We start from the raw sequence: 14,708 nt of genomic DNA, 5'->3' as shown, positions 1-14,708 counted from the left end.
ACATAATTTATTTGGTCATAGTCATTTTGGTAACTGATATTAAGTTTAAATGACCTTCTCTCCCATCATTTACTGTTGCTGTGAACCCAGATTTTGAGTTATTTTAAAAAGGGGCTGTCAAGTAGTTTTGTCCATTTGCATTTGCAAAAGAATAATCCTTTTGATTGTAAAAATTCCAGGCACTAACAGTGAGAGATTAACTAAGACGGTATTTTATTCCCTGCTGTAATGGTGAGTACATAACATTAAATGTACTGTTAATTCAACAAAATATTTTTATACTATTCCATTTGAATCCATCAGTGGGCCCCATTGTAATTGATGGATTACTGCATTACCATTTAATTTAGTTTTATTTTAAAGGCATAACACTTACTATCATTTTAGTTAATTGTACAACCAAATAAGGAGAGAAATTGCTTCAGGAAAATGAGTAATGTGAAAGAGGATTCTTGTTGTTAAGAGAATTATTATAAATTGTTTTCTTAAGGGCTTTACACCTAGAACTGTTTACACTCTTAACAGTAACCTTCAGTGTGACTCAGAGAAGAGGGGAGAAAGAAATCCAATTAGTGTAGTTTGGGAGTTCTACCTCTCCCTTAAAATATCAATAATAATATATCAGGTCAGTTTTTGACTTTAGTTTTTTTCTTAGAGCAATTTTCAAATACAAAACACACTGTGCTCAGAAGAATTACTGGAAATCAATTTCTGTTTTATTTATGATACTTGAAATTGCACCGCCTGCTATTTCTGCTCAGTTATGCCAGACTCAAATAATTTGTTAAGTATCTGCATGTTATTGACCCAATTTATGGACGTGAATGCTACCTATATGGTTGTGATTTTAGAAAACAATAGAAAATTCTTCCTTTGATGAAAATTGCTTGAATTTGAAACTTCTGAAATTCATATTAAGTTGATCAGTTATAATTCTTTCAAATATGAGAATATTTTAGACTTTCAGAATTATTGTGAAGTGTACAGAGAGTTACCATATATGCCAGACTCAGTTTCTCCTCTTTCTAACATCTTATATTCCTATGGTATATTTGTCACAATTACTAAATGAACATTATTATATTATTGAATCCCAATCTTATTCAAACTTTCTCAGTTTTTCCCTAATGTCCCTTTCTTGTTCTAGGATCCCATCCAGATTACTTTATTAAATTGAGAAATCACATCTCCTTAGGCTCGTGTTGATTATGGAAACTTCTGAAATTTCCCTGTGTAATGTTGATAATTTCCAGGAGTACTGGTCAGGGATTGTGTAAAATGTCCATCATTTGGGATCTGTCTTATGCTTTCATGATTAGACTGGGATTATGGGTTTCAGAGAGGAAAACCACAGAAGGGCAATTCTCATAATATCCTATCAGAGGTACATGCTATCAGCGTGACTTAGCACTCTTGATGTTGACCTTGATCATTTGGCTGAGGTTCCGTCAAATTTCTCCACCGTAAAGTCACTCTTTTTGTTTACTTCTCACAGTGTACTGTTTACTAGGAAGTTACAATGAGCAGCCCATACATAAGAAGCGGGGTGTTGTGCTCTCTCTTTTAAGGGCAGAATAAATGCATAAATCATTAAGAATTTTTCTGCATTGGAAATTTGTATCTTCTTCCCACTTACTTTTTTATTTAGTAGTTTATTTATATAAGTACAAACTAATGGATATTTGTTTTATACCTTGGGAGAGAAGCCAATACTATTCCTTTACTTTTATGCGTGTATATATGTTTTGCATTTAGCTGATATTGTTCCACTTTTGGCAATTGGGAACTCCTGCTTGGCACTGATATCCATTTTACATATCCCATTATTGTGTGGGATTTTTTGATTTGTCTGTATTTTGTTTTGCACTTCCTTGCTTTCTGGAAATACAAGATGCTCAAGGCTCTTGTTATATATTTCCTGCCCAGTGATAGAATCAGACATTTCTTCAAGGAGCCCTGGTCTTTGTATTGGAGAATGGTTTTGTATTGGAGAAAGCTTTAGGTGCTAGGTGTGTTCAATGGGTTTTTTGCTCTTCATGCACATCTTTGGTGAGATGCCTTGAGAAGTTTATCTGTATGTGTTTAATCAAGAAAAATTGAAAATATTAATGCATCTTAAAATACAATATAGATTGTATTTTAGATTGTATTTTAAAAATAAAATTTAAGTGACTTTTTAGAGATGTCTAAACATAGCCTACCAATCTCTGAGATTACCTTTGATCTTTGAAAGACAAGCAATTCATGCTGAGTTAGATCAACAGAAGGTAGACATTTCAAAGCAGGGAACTATTGTAAATGTTGTCTGAGATATGGATTCACTCACAAAAGTGGATCAAAATAGAGGCATGACCCTTCTACTGAGGTTTAGATAAATTATTTCTCTAAAAAATGTCCAATTTTTACATTCAAACAGCTCTTGTGGTTAATAATTTACCCTGAAATTTAAGCAAGTGTCCTGCCTCAGACAGAAAAAGTTTGACTTAAAGTTGACTGTCATTAGTTTGTTGTTGAAAATTCTTGCTTTTCCAATTGTGTAGCAACAATTATCTAGAAAGAGTTTGTGCACAGGAAAAATAAAAATGTGTGTTCTTTCTTATTTACAGTAGACTTGTGTTGATTTTGCGTCTCATTTACTAGTCAGTAAGTGTTTTAAGTGAACACTCTGATAGTCTACAGATCTTATAAACTTTAGTATTTGTTTGTTATGTAGTTAGTGAACAATAAAATTACAGTGTGTTCTCTGGAGATGAAGTAGTAGCAAAGATCTGTCACACTGGCTTCAGTAGGAATTGACTATTACCAAGTTAACTAAACTTACATGTCTCTTGAACAAAGTTCTCAAAGACCTAAAAGAGCAAGATTTATGCGTATCTAGTTTATAGAGTGATACTGCAGTTTTTAAAAGTATCTGACATTTAAGGAAAATAAACTACAAAAGTTTCATCACCACACTGGAATTAATGGCCAGGGTGATTGACTAATATACTGAATAGATCATATTTTTACTAAATTTATTCTACTAATAATAATACTCAATAATCACTACTAATACTATTTGTTCAATAATATTAAATTCAATGTACCAGCCATTAAGCTATCACTTTGCATATAATATGAATTTAATGTCTACAACAGGATCACATGTTTAATACTTAATTCAAAAGTGAGGAAAGGGAGGTTGTGAAAGAATAGTTAACTTATCGAGTATCATATGGACAGCAAGGAAAAAGGCTGGTTTTCAATACAAAGGACTTCAGATTCATGTTCCTAATTGCTAGACCATATCACCTCATTGAACATGACTAGATTTGGGGGCATAAATCCATTTATAGCTTGAGTAAAAATTTGTCTGGCAGCATTATAAAAAGCCTAATCAGCTATATAAGGATGCTTATATAGATGCTAATCAGTCTATATAAGGTTGTATATTGCTATTATAGAGCTATGTGTGTACACATATATGTGTGCATATGCACATACATAAATATAGAGCAAGTGGGAGAGAGAATAAATTTAAATTAAATTTTTTTATTAAATTAATAATTCGACAGCATTTGGAGATTTTACTAATTGCTAATATGGCTTTCTAAGTGAATTTCGCTGTGGTTATTAGGATATCCCCTTATAGCTATTAACAACTCAAAGAGAGAGAGAAAAAAAAAATAAAAGCATACTAATGTAGATGAGAAATTACTCATGTTGCTGAAACATTGTTCATTTGCTTCTGGCATAAGTTGAGGGAAGAGACCATATATTTATGTCACAACATAATGGCATACTGCAGGCTATTTCTATATGCATTCTCATTCCAGACTAATTTGTCAATTGTCGGTAAATTCAGCATCTTCCACATCCCGATAAATATAGATTTCTTTCTCAGTTGATGGTAAATACATTGCAGCTGCTCTCTGGCAGGCAGTAGATAGATGGAGATGTTAAGGTGACTTTCTTGCTGAGTGTAAAGTATAAAATCAGGCACTCTGTAGACAGTGTATATGGAATATGTTAGAAAAATAAGCTAAAGTCTCAGACCAGTCTGACCATAATCATCATGATTCTTGCCTTGGCCAGTGTGGTCACTTCAGTGGTGGGAAGGTAATTAGAAGCAGGAAGATCAGTCCACAACAAGGGGCAAAGGAAATCAGGCCTTGATTTCAATAACTTTGTGGTTTAATTAGCTTTGCTTTGATCTATCTGCCTCAAATTTTGGAGAAAGGTGAGAAATAAACATCTAATTAACTAAAAGCATAATACAAACTTTGATCTATAGTCATCTTTGATTCATTGTATAGTAATATTATCTCAAAAATGTTATAAAAGGGGAGAGAGTTCAAGTAAGAAACAGATATTAAAAAGAAAAGCATAGAAAGAAAATGTCATAATCTTTGAATAATGTAGTCCTAAGTATCATATTCAAATAAAAGTATAGTTCCATAAAAGAAATTAATTTGGGGAGATTCAAAACAAAATAAAGTTTTAAAAAGTAATGCACAGGACTTCCCTGGTGGTCAGTGGTTAAGACTCCACACTCCCAATTCAGGGGGCATGGGTTCACTCCTTCATCTAGGAACCAGATCCCATGTGCTGCAACCAAGACACAACACAGCTAAACTGATTAATTAATTAATTTTTTAAAAGTGGTGCGTATGGTAGTATAGTGATTCTCAAAGAGTGACATCAGGACTGGAAGCACCAGGAATCTTCAGAATATGTCAGCAAATTAAATTTTCAAGTCCCAACTGAACCTGACTGAATCTGAAACTCTGAGGATGGGGCCCAAGGATTAGTATTTCAATAAACTTTACTGGTGATTCTTAAATGAGAAACATTGGTTAAGTTGCATTCACTAGAGTTCCTGATTATAGAGTAAGACTGAATTTACCTGAAAGGAACAAATACAAAACTCTTGTGTGAATTAATGATATCAAACTGAGTTATTTGTAGATGTTATTATTGCTGATATAGATTTTATTGTTGTTGTTGTTAAACAAATTCTTAATCTAATTTATTGGGTATCTTGGGTAAAAATAACATTCCACCTACTCAGAAGTGAGGGCTTCCCAGGTGGCTCAGTGGTTGAAAACCCTCCTGCCAATGCAGAAGACACAGGAGACGTGAGTTTGATCCCTGTTTGGTAACCCACTCCAGCATTCTTGCCTGGAAAATTCCATGGACAAAGGAACCTGGCAGGCTACAATCCATAAGGTTGCAGAGTCTGACATAACTGAGTGGCTGAGCTCAAGCACAAGCACTCAGAAGTGATTTCCGTACATTTTCCCATATAGATCTCACATCTCAGATTTGCAAAAACAGATATGGTGATCTAGATAGATGTATAAGGTCCCTAAGAGTTAACCTTCCTAACAACCCCTGAATTGAAGGGATCAGGAATCTAGAACATGTTATTGGTGTTTGGTGGCCAAATTCTAATAGGATTTAATTCATTAAATACTTATTGAAGGATGATTGTTAGTATGCCAATGAAGTTGGTGATTTGGAAAATATATGAACAAATCATGACTTCTGATATTAAATTGCTTACCATTTTTATTTACTTAAGAAAAATCTTGGAAAAGATATATTTTACTAGAAGGTATTTGCATAACTATAAATCATCCAAGCTCTCATTTTGTGTTGGCATTCCCTGAAATCAGAGCTCAAATTATTTTGGATATCCAGCCCAGGTAAATCCACATAGTGATCACCCATGAACAATCACTCCCTCACTTATGAATCCACATAAGTCCCCTCATGAATACAAATTTGTGATTTTCTTTTAGAATTCATTCATTGTTGAGTTACAAAATTTAGTAGTAAATAATAAATTTATAGTGATCTTAGTCTCCAACAACAGAAGGTCATAAATTCTCAGCCTCATTACATTAAACACAAATTTTTGTGAATGATGTTTAAAAGCAGCAAATAGGTCAATTCCTAGTGTAGAAGTAAAAAACAAACAAACAAAAAAAACCTGAATTTAGCATGAAGGAATAGAACATACCATATCCTTGTATAAAAGAAGGAGATAGCTAGATGACCAAAGAGTGGAAATTAAATGCCAAAATTACTGGCATTTTTTTAAAGGGAACATTTTTTTAAAGGGAGCAACTAAAATAGAACTCAGTAGTGTACCAATAACTGGAATAGACTTATAATGGTAGGGAAAGTATGGATTAAAAAAAAAAAAAAAGATTAGGACTAATGGAATAATTTGGAATACAAATGTAGTCATATATATTTGGAAAATGAAAAGTTAATTTTTATTAGACTTGAATGAAAAATTGATGCTGGAACTAAAATGAAAATCTACTGAAGAATTGATTAAAACTCTGGTGATGATTAGAAATAATTAACAGGAACTAGGCTATCCTAAACTTGGAATCTAATAAACTAAGATAGAAATAAAAACATTTTTTGTTAAATGTACATTTAAGTGGTTATTTCTGATCACCTATTCTTTAGTGAATCCATGGAAAACTTAAAAGTCAAAATTATTTAGTAAACTATAGTACAAAAACCTCTGAGAAATTGACTGTAAAAATTAATATGAAAAAGTTAACATGTAAGAAGATCCAGGATGTATAACTGTTTACAACAACTTAGTGGAATAAGAAAATTTGAAAATTCTTTCCATACAATATGTAGAAATTCTGGAAAAATAAAGATAAAATTTGAACTTCTTGTTGTTGTTCTTCACTCATTCAATTGTGTCTAACTCTTTGTGAACACATGGACTGCAGCACACCAGGTATCCCTGTCCTTCACCATCTCCTGGAGCTTGCTCAAACTCCTGTCGATTGAATCAGTAGAGCCATCCAACCATCTCACCCTCTGTCATCCCCTTCTCCTCCTGCCCTCAATCTTTTCCAGTATCAGGGTATTTTCTAATAAGTTTGCTCTTTGCATCAGGTGGTGAAAGTATTGGAGCTTATTTCAGCATCAGTTCTTCTAATGAATATTCAGTTTTAATTTCCTTTAGGATTGACTTGTTTGATCTCCTTGCAGTCCAAGGGACTCTCAGTCTTCTCCAGCTTCACATTTCAAAAGCATCACTTCTTCAGTGTTCAGCTTTCTTTATGGCCCAACTCTCACATCCATACCATGACTACTCGAAAACCCATAGCTTTGACTATACGGAACTTTGTTGGCAAAGTAATGCCTCTGCTTTTTAATACCCTGTCTAGGTTTGTCATAGCAGTTCTTCCAAGGAGCAAGTGTCTTTTAATTTCAAGGTTGTCACTGTCTGGAGTGGTTTTTGAACCCAAGAAAATAAAGTCTGTCACTGTCTCCATTGTTTTCCCATCTATTTGCCATGAAGTGATGGGACCAGATGCCATGATTGTTGTTTTTTAAATGTTGAGTTTTAAGCCAGCTTTTTCACTCTCCTCTTTCACCTTCATCAAGAGGCTCTTAGGTTCCTTTTTGTTTCTTGGCATAAGGGTCGTGTCATCTGCATATCTGAGGTTATATTGATATTTCTCCCCACAATCTTGATTCCAGCTTGTGCTTCATCCAGCCCAGCATTTCACATGATGTACTCTGCATATAAGTTAAATAAGCAGGGTGACAATATACAGTCTTGACTTGCTCCTTTCCCAATTTGGAACCAGTCTGTCGTTCCATGTCTGGTCATATCTGTTGCTTCTTGACCTGTATCCAAGTTTCATAGGAGGTAGGTAAGGTGGTCTGGTAGTCCTATCTCTTGAAGAATTTCCCACAGTTTGTTGTGATCCACACAGTGCAAGGCTTTTGCATAGTCAATGAAGTAGAAGTAGATGTTTTTCTGGAATTCTCCTGCTTTTTCTGTGACCCAACAGATGTTGACAACTTGATCTCTGGTTCCTCTGCCTTTTCTAAAGCCATCTTGAACATCTGGAATTTCTCGGTTCATGTACTGTTGAAGCTTGGATTGTAGAATTTTCAGCATTACTTTGCTTGCATGTGAAATGAGTGCAGTTGTGTGGTAGTTTGAACATTCTTGACATTGCCCTTCTTTGGGAATGAAAACTGATCTTCCAGTCCTGTGGCCATTGCTGAGTTTTCCATATGTGCTGGCATACTGAGTATAGCACTTAAACAGCATTATCTTTTACGATTTGAAATAGCTCAGCTGGAATTTCATCATCTCCACTAGCTTTGTTCATAATAATGACCCATTTGACTTTGTACTCCAGGATATCTGGCTCTGGGTGAGTGATCACACCATTGTGGTTATCTGGGTCATTAAAGTATTTTTTTGTATAGTTCTTCTCTGTATTTTTGACACTTCTTGTTAATTCTTCTGCTTCTGTTAGGTCCATGCCATTTCTGTCCTTTATTGTGCCCATCTTTGCATGAAATGTTCTCTTGGTATCTCTAATTTTATTGAAGAGATCTATAGTCTTTCCCATTCTATTGTTTTCCTCTATTTCTTTGCATTGATCACTCAGGAAGGCTTTCTTATCTCTCCTTGTTAGTCTTTGGAACTGTGCATTCAGATGTATATCGTTTCTTTTCTCCTTTACCTTTAGCTTCTCTTCTTTACTCAGCTATTTGTAAGGCCTCCTCATACAACCATTTTGCCTTTTTGAATTTCTTTTTCTTGGGGATGGTCTTCATCACTCCCTACTGTACAATGTTATGAACCTCTGTTCATAGTTCTTCAAGCACTCTGTATATCATATCTAATCCCTTGAATCTATTTGTCACTTCCACTGTATAATAAGGGATTTGATTTAGGTCATACCTGAATAGTCTAGTTGTTTTCCCTACTTTCTTCAATTTAAGTCTGAATTTTGCAATAAGGAGTTCATGATTTGAGCCACAGTCAGCTCGCAGCTTGTTATTGCTGACTGTATAGAGCTTCTCCATCTTCAGCTGCAAAGAGTATAATCACTTCACACACTTGCAAAGTAATGCTCAAAATTCTCCAAGTGAGACTTCAACATTATGTGAACCACAAACTTCCAGGTATTAAAGCTGGATTTAGAAAACACAGAGGAACCAGAGATCAAATGCCAATATCTGTTGGATCACAGAAAAAGCAAGAGAGTTCCAGAAAAACATCTACTTTTGCTTCATTGACTATGCCAAAGCCTTTCATTGTGTAGATCACAACAAACTGTGGAAAATTCTTCAAGAGATGGGACTACCAGACCACCTTACCTGTCTCCTGAGAAATCTGCAGGCAGGTCAAGAAGCAACAGTTAGAACCAGACATGGGACAATGGACAGGTTCCAAATTAGGAAAGAAGTGAGTCAAGGCTGTGTATTTTCACCCTGCTTATTCAACTTATATGCAGTGTACGTCATGCAAAATGCCAGGCTGGATGAAGCACAAGCTAGAATCAAGATTGATGGGAGAAATCTCAATGTAACCTCACATATACAGATAATACCACCCTCATGCCAGAAAGCAAAGAGCCTCTTGATGAAAGTGAAAGAGGAGTGTGAAAAAACTGGCTTAAAGCTCAACATTCAGAAAACAAAGATCATGGCATCTGGTCCCATCTCTTCGTGGCACATATGTGGGGAAACAATGGAAACAATGACAAGATTTATTTTCTTGGTCTCCAAAATCATTGCAGATGGTGAATCCAGCCATGAAATTAAAATATGCTTGCTCTTTTGAAGAAAAGCTATGACCAACCTAGATAGCATATTAAAAATCAGAGACATTACTTTGCCAACAAAGGTCCATCTAGTAAAAGCTATGGTTTTTCGAGTAGTCATGTATGGATGTGAGAATTGGACTACAAAGAAAGCTGACCACCGAAAAATTGATATTTGTGAACTGTGGTGTTGGAAAAGCCTCTTGAGAGTCACTTGGACTGAAAGGAGATCAAACCAGTCCATCCTAAAGGAGATCAGCCCTGAATATTCATTGGAAGGACTGATGCTGAAGCTGAATCTCCTGTATTTGGCCACCTGATATGAAGAATTGACTCATTGGCAAAGACCTTGATGCTGGCAAAGACTGAAGGTTCAAGGAGGTGAGAACAGAAGACGAGATGGTTAGATGGCATCACCGACTCAATGGACATGAGTTAGAGCAAGCTCCAGGAGTTGGTGATGGACAGGGAAGCCTGGTGTGCTGCAGTCCATGGAGTCACAAAGAGTTGGACACGACCAAGGGACTGAACTGAGTGTTTTTTTCTAGTGATGAACACTTTGGCTCTTTTATTATTCATTACAAAGAGTGAAACACAAACGTTTATGATTCACAGTTTTCAAAGACAAAGGCAAAGTAATGGCTTGGAAAGAAAATAACTATGCTCTGTGTTTAAACGAGAGAGAAATGTCTCCAGCTGATCCTCAGGCTCCGTTAGATGCAATCATTAAATTTAACTACATTTCCTCACAAAATTCCAGAAAACTGTCGTGGCAGCACCAATGAGAGGGATCTAAGTATATAACTTTATGTTTTTGCAATATCTATTTATTAAATTTTTGTTGAACACATTATATCTCACGCACTGAGAATGTCTGGCCAGAGGGATTCATATTATCATATCCTAAAGGAAAAAGACAAACATTATGTCAACAAATAAAGTGTGATGTGATCATTAAATATTACATAGATAACCACAAAGCACAACAGGCTTAAAGAGAAGACTGGGTAAGTAGCTTTATCTGAGCATAGTTTCTTCAAAAGAGATTAAACTTTATAGAAAGATAGAAATACTCTAGTCAGAGAAGTAATTCTGTGGCTGGGAAAGTTCCAAGAATAGGAAATACACACTTCCTATTCTCTGGAGTTTCTGCTGCTGCTGCTGCTAAGTCGCTTCAGTCATGTACAACTCTGTGTGACCCCATAGATGGCAGCCCACCAGGCTCCCCCATCCCTGGGATTCTCCAGGCAAGAATACTGGAATGGGTTGCTATTTCCTTCTCCAATGCTTGAAAGTCTGGAGTTTCTAATTTATTTAATTACTTATTTCATTTGCTGATTACTTTATTGATACTCATTTATAGATACTTATTGATTACTTTCTTTGTTTTTGGCACCATATTAGGTAGGTGGAATGCAATAGTAATGATATAGTCAACTAATTTCCTAAAACACAAATATCCTCAGGTCACTTATTTTATAGATTTAAAAATATGTACTGACTCTTTCTTGACAATGAAAGTGTTCTAGAAAAGGAGACAGTTGTACATCTTGGCCACAATAAGACTCTTTAGGGAATATGAGATTTTAATTAAGCACATCTCCAGGTCTTCAATTTTCATGTATATTTTCTCCTACAGTAGATTTTCCTGAAAATGATCTTGCTGTCTAGAAATCCTCCTTTCCCAACACTTCTTTGATAATTATCATTGTCCTTTTTACTCATCCACCTTGAATGGTATTTTGTACATTCCCAAGGAACAGATATCTTCAGAGTTATAAACAAAAGGGCATTTCAAGAATTCATAGCTTCTGATAGTGATTTCCCTGAGAAAAAAGCCAGAAGGGCTTCATTAAGAAATGTTAAAGGTTGATTCTTCCAGTTCCATACTTCTTTCTCAAGATTGCTTTGACTATTCAAGTTTTTTTGAAATTCCATACAAATTGTGCAATTATTTGTTCTAGTTCTCTGAAAAATACCATTGGTAGCTTGACAGGGATTGCATTGAATCTATAGATTGCTTTGGGTAGTATACTCTTTTTCACTATATTGATTCTTCTGATCCATGAACATGGTATATTTCTCCATCTATTTGTGTCATCTTTGATTTCTTTCATCAGTGTTTTATAGTTTTCTATACATAGGTCTTTTGTTTCTTTAGGTAGATTTATTCCTAAGTATTTTATTCTTTTTGTTGCAATGGTGAATGGAATTGTTTCCTTAATTTCTCTTCCTGTTTTCTCATTGTTAGTGTATAGGAATGCAAGGGATTTTTGTGTGTTAATTTTGTATCCTGCAACTTTACTATATTCATTGATTAGCTCTAGCAATTTTCTGGTGGAGTCTTTAGGGTTTTCTATGTAGAGGATCATGTCATCTGAAAGCAATCTTGAGAAAGAATGGAACGGGAGGAATCAACCTGCCTGACTTCAGGCTATACTACAAAGCAACAGTCATCAAGACAGTATGATACTGGCACAAAGACAGAAACATAGATCAATGGAACAAAAGAGAAAGCCCAGAGATAAATCCATGCATCTATGGACACCTTATCTTTGACAAAGGAGGTAAGAATATACAATGGAGAAAAGGCAATCTCTTTAATAAGTGGTGCTGGGAAAACTGGTCAACCACTTGTATAAGAATGAAACTAGAACACTTTCTAACACCATACACAAAAATAAACTCAAAATGGATTAAAGATCTAAATGTAAGACCAGAAACTATAAAACTCCTAGAGGAAAACACAGGCAAAACACTCTGACAAACATCACAGCAGGATCCTCTATGACCCACCTCCCAGAGTAATGGAAATAAAGGCAAAAATAAACAAATGGGACGTACTTAAACTTAAAAGCTTTTGCACAACGAAAGAAACTATAAGCAAGGTGAAAAGACAACCTTCAGAATGGGAGAAAATAATAGCAAATGAAGCAACTGACAAAGAATTAATCTCAAAAATATACAAGAAACTCCTGAAGCTTAATTCCAGAAAAACAAGCGACCCAATCAGAAAATGGGCCAAAGAAGACATACACATGGCTAACAAACACATGAAAAGATGCTCAACATGATTCATTATCAGAGAAATGCAAATCAAAAGCACAATGAGGTACCATCTCACGCCGATCAGAATGGCTGCTATCAAAAAGTCTACAAATAATAAATGCTGGAGAGGGTGTGGAGAAAAAGGAACCCTCTTACACTGTTGGTGGGAATGCAAACTAGTACAGCCACTATGGAGAACAGTGTGAAGATTCCTTAAAACCTGGAAATAGAACTGCCATACGACCCAGCAATCTCACTGTTAGGCATGAATACCAAGGAAACCAGAATTGAAAGAGACACGTGCGCCCCAATGTTCATCATAGCACTGTTACAGCCAGGACATGGAAGCAACCTAGATGTCCATTGGCAGATGACTGGATAAGAAATCTGTGATACATACACACAATGGAGTATTACTCAGCTAGTAAAAAGAATGCATTTGAATCAGTTCTGATGAGGTAGATGGAACTAGAGTCTATTTTACAGAGTGAAGTAAGTCAGAAAGAAAAACACCAATATAGTATATGAACACATATATATGGAATTTAGAAAGATGGTAACAATGACCCTATATGTGAGATAGCAAAAGAGAAACAGATGTAAAGAACAGACTTTTGGACTCTGTGGGAGAAGGCAAGGGCAGGATGATTTGAGAGAATAGCATTGAAACATGTATATTATCATATGTGAAACAGGTCACCAGTCCAGGTTTGATGCATGAGACAGGGTGCTCAGGGCTGGTGCACTGCGATGACCCTGAGGGATGGGATGGGGAGGGAGATGTGAGGGAGGGTCAGGATGGGGAACACATGTACACCCATGTCTGATTCATGTGAATGTATGGTAAAAATTACAACAATAATGTAAATTAATTAGCCTCCAATTAAAATAATTAAAAAAAGAGAAACGTTAAAGGAATCTTTATCTTATTTCAGCCAGAGAACTTATTTTTGTCAAGGCTTCATTTTGTAATCCACCTGTCTGTCTGATGATTTTCCAGGCAAGAAAACTTGAATGGGTTTGCATTTCCTTCTCCAGGGGAATCTTCCTGACCCAGGATCAAACCTGGATTTCTTGTATTGTAGGCAGATTCTTCATCGATTGCAGTATAAGCAAAGCCCTGTCTACCTACACATCTACCTATATACCTACTTGCTTGTCTTGCTAATATGGATGATGGGTTTTAATGACAGGACATCTTTTATTTAGCTTACATGAAGGCTCTTTTATTTAAATTAAATGAGACACTCTGGAGCTCCAGGATTTGCAAATACCATTGTTCTTTGCATCTGTGAGGGACTGGTTCTAGGATGTGCTGTGGACACCAGAATCCTTGGCTGCTTCAGTCCCATAGTTGGCCCTCTATATCAATGGGTTCCACAACTATAGAGTAATGAATGACTGATGGTGTGTTAAGTTTGTGATCCATCATTGGTGTAATCCAAGAATGCAATACCTGAGTATACAAAGAGCTGATGGTATATGTTTTGAAAAAAATCTGTGCATAAGTAGACCCTTGAAGTTCAGAACAATGTTGTTCAAGAATCAATCATACAACTAAAACATGTATATAATATAACAGAAATTATTCTTTGACTGTGAAATATGTGGGATATTAATTCCCTAACCAGGAATTGAACCTGAGCCCCTGAAGTGGAAACTCAGAGTCTTAACCACTGGACCACCAGGGAAGTCCTCATAAATTATTCTTTGAAACCATTTAAAATTTGATAATTTTTTATGTCAATTTGGAAATATAAAACAGTATATAGTTTTTTAGACAATATAGTATATATTTTTATACTGCATATAGTATGTAGTATACACATGCATATTATATTACATGGATAATTTTTAACATTTTGAGTGTGCGTGAATGAAAATGTATGATTACCACTGGTATAAAATTAAGCCTTATCTTCTTGGCATGATAAAGAAATCTTACAATCTGGTTAAATCCTCCTTTCTTATCAGCTACTCTTTTCTTCTTGTCTTGCACCCTATGTTCTTTGCCACATGGAACAATTTCCTCTCACAAAACACATTTTGATTTTATAATCCTTAATC

General features: G+C 35.4%; 1 non-coding gene across 1 annotated transcript; it reads right to left on the bottom strand.

The window, feature by feature from the left end:
- Window positions 1-14,260: 14,260 nt before the first annotated feature.
- TRNAG-UCC (transfer RNA glycine (anticodon UCC)) lies at window positions 14,261-14,332 on the bottom strand. Its single transcript has one exon. It is a non-coding gene; the product is annotated as a tRNA-Gly (tRNA).
- Between the last annotated feature and the right edge of the window lie 376 nt (window positions 14,333-14,708).

The sequence above is a fragment of the Bos indicus genome, chromosome 1 (genome assembly GCF_029378745.1).
Source record: "Bos indicus isolate NIAB-ARS_2022 breed Sahiwal x Tharparkar chromosome 1, NIAB-ARS_B.indTharparkar_mat_pri_1.0, whole genome shotgun sequence".
In the NCBI taxonomy this organism is placed as follows: Eukaryota; Metazoa; Chordata; class Mammalia; order Artiodactyla; family Bovidae; genus Bos; species Bos indicus.
Note: the sequence above shows the minus strand (reverse complement) of the source record. Positions and strands in the feature narration are given on the sequence as shown.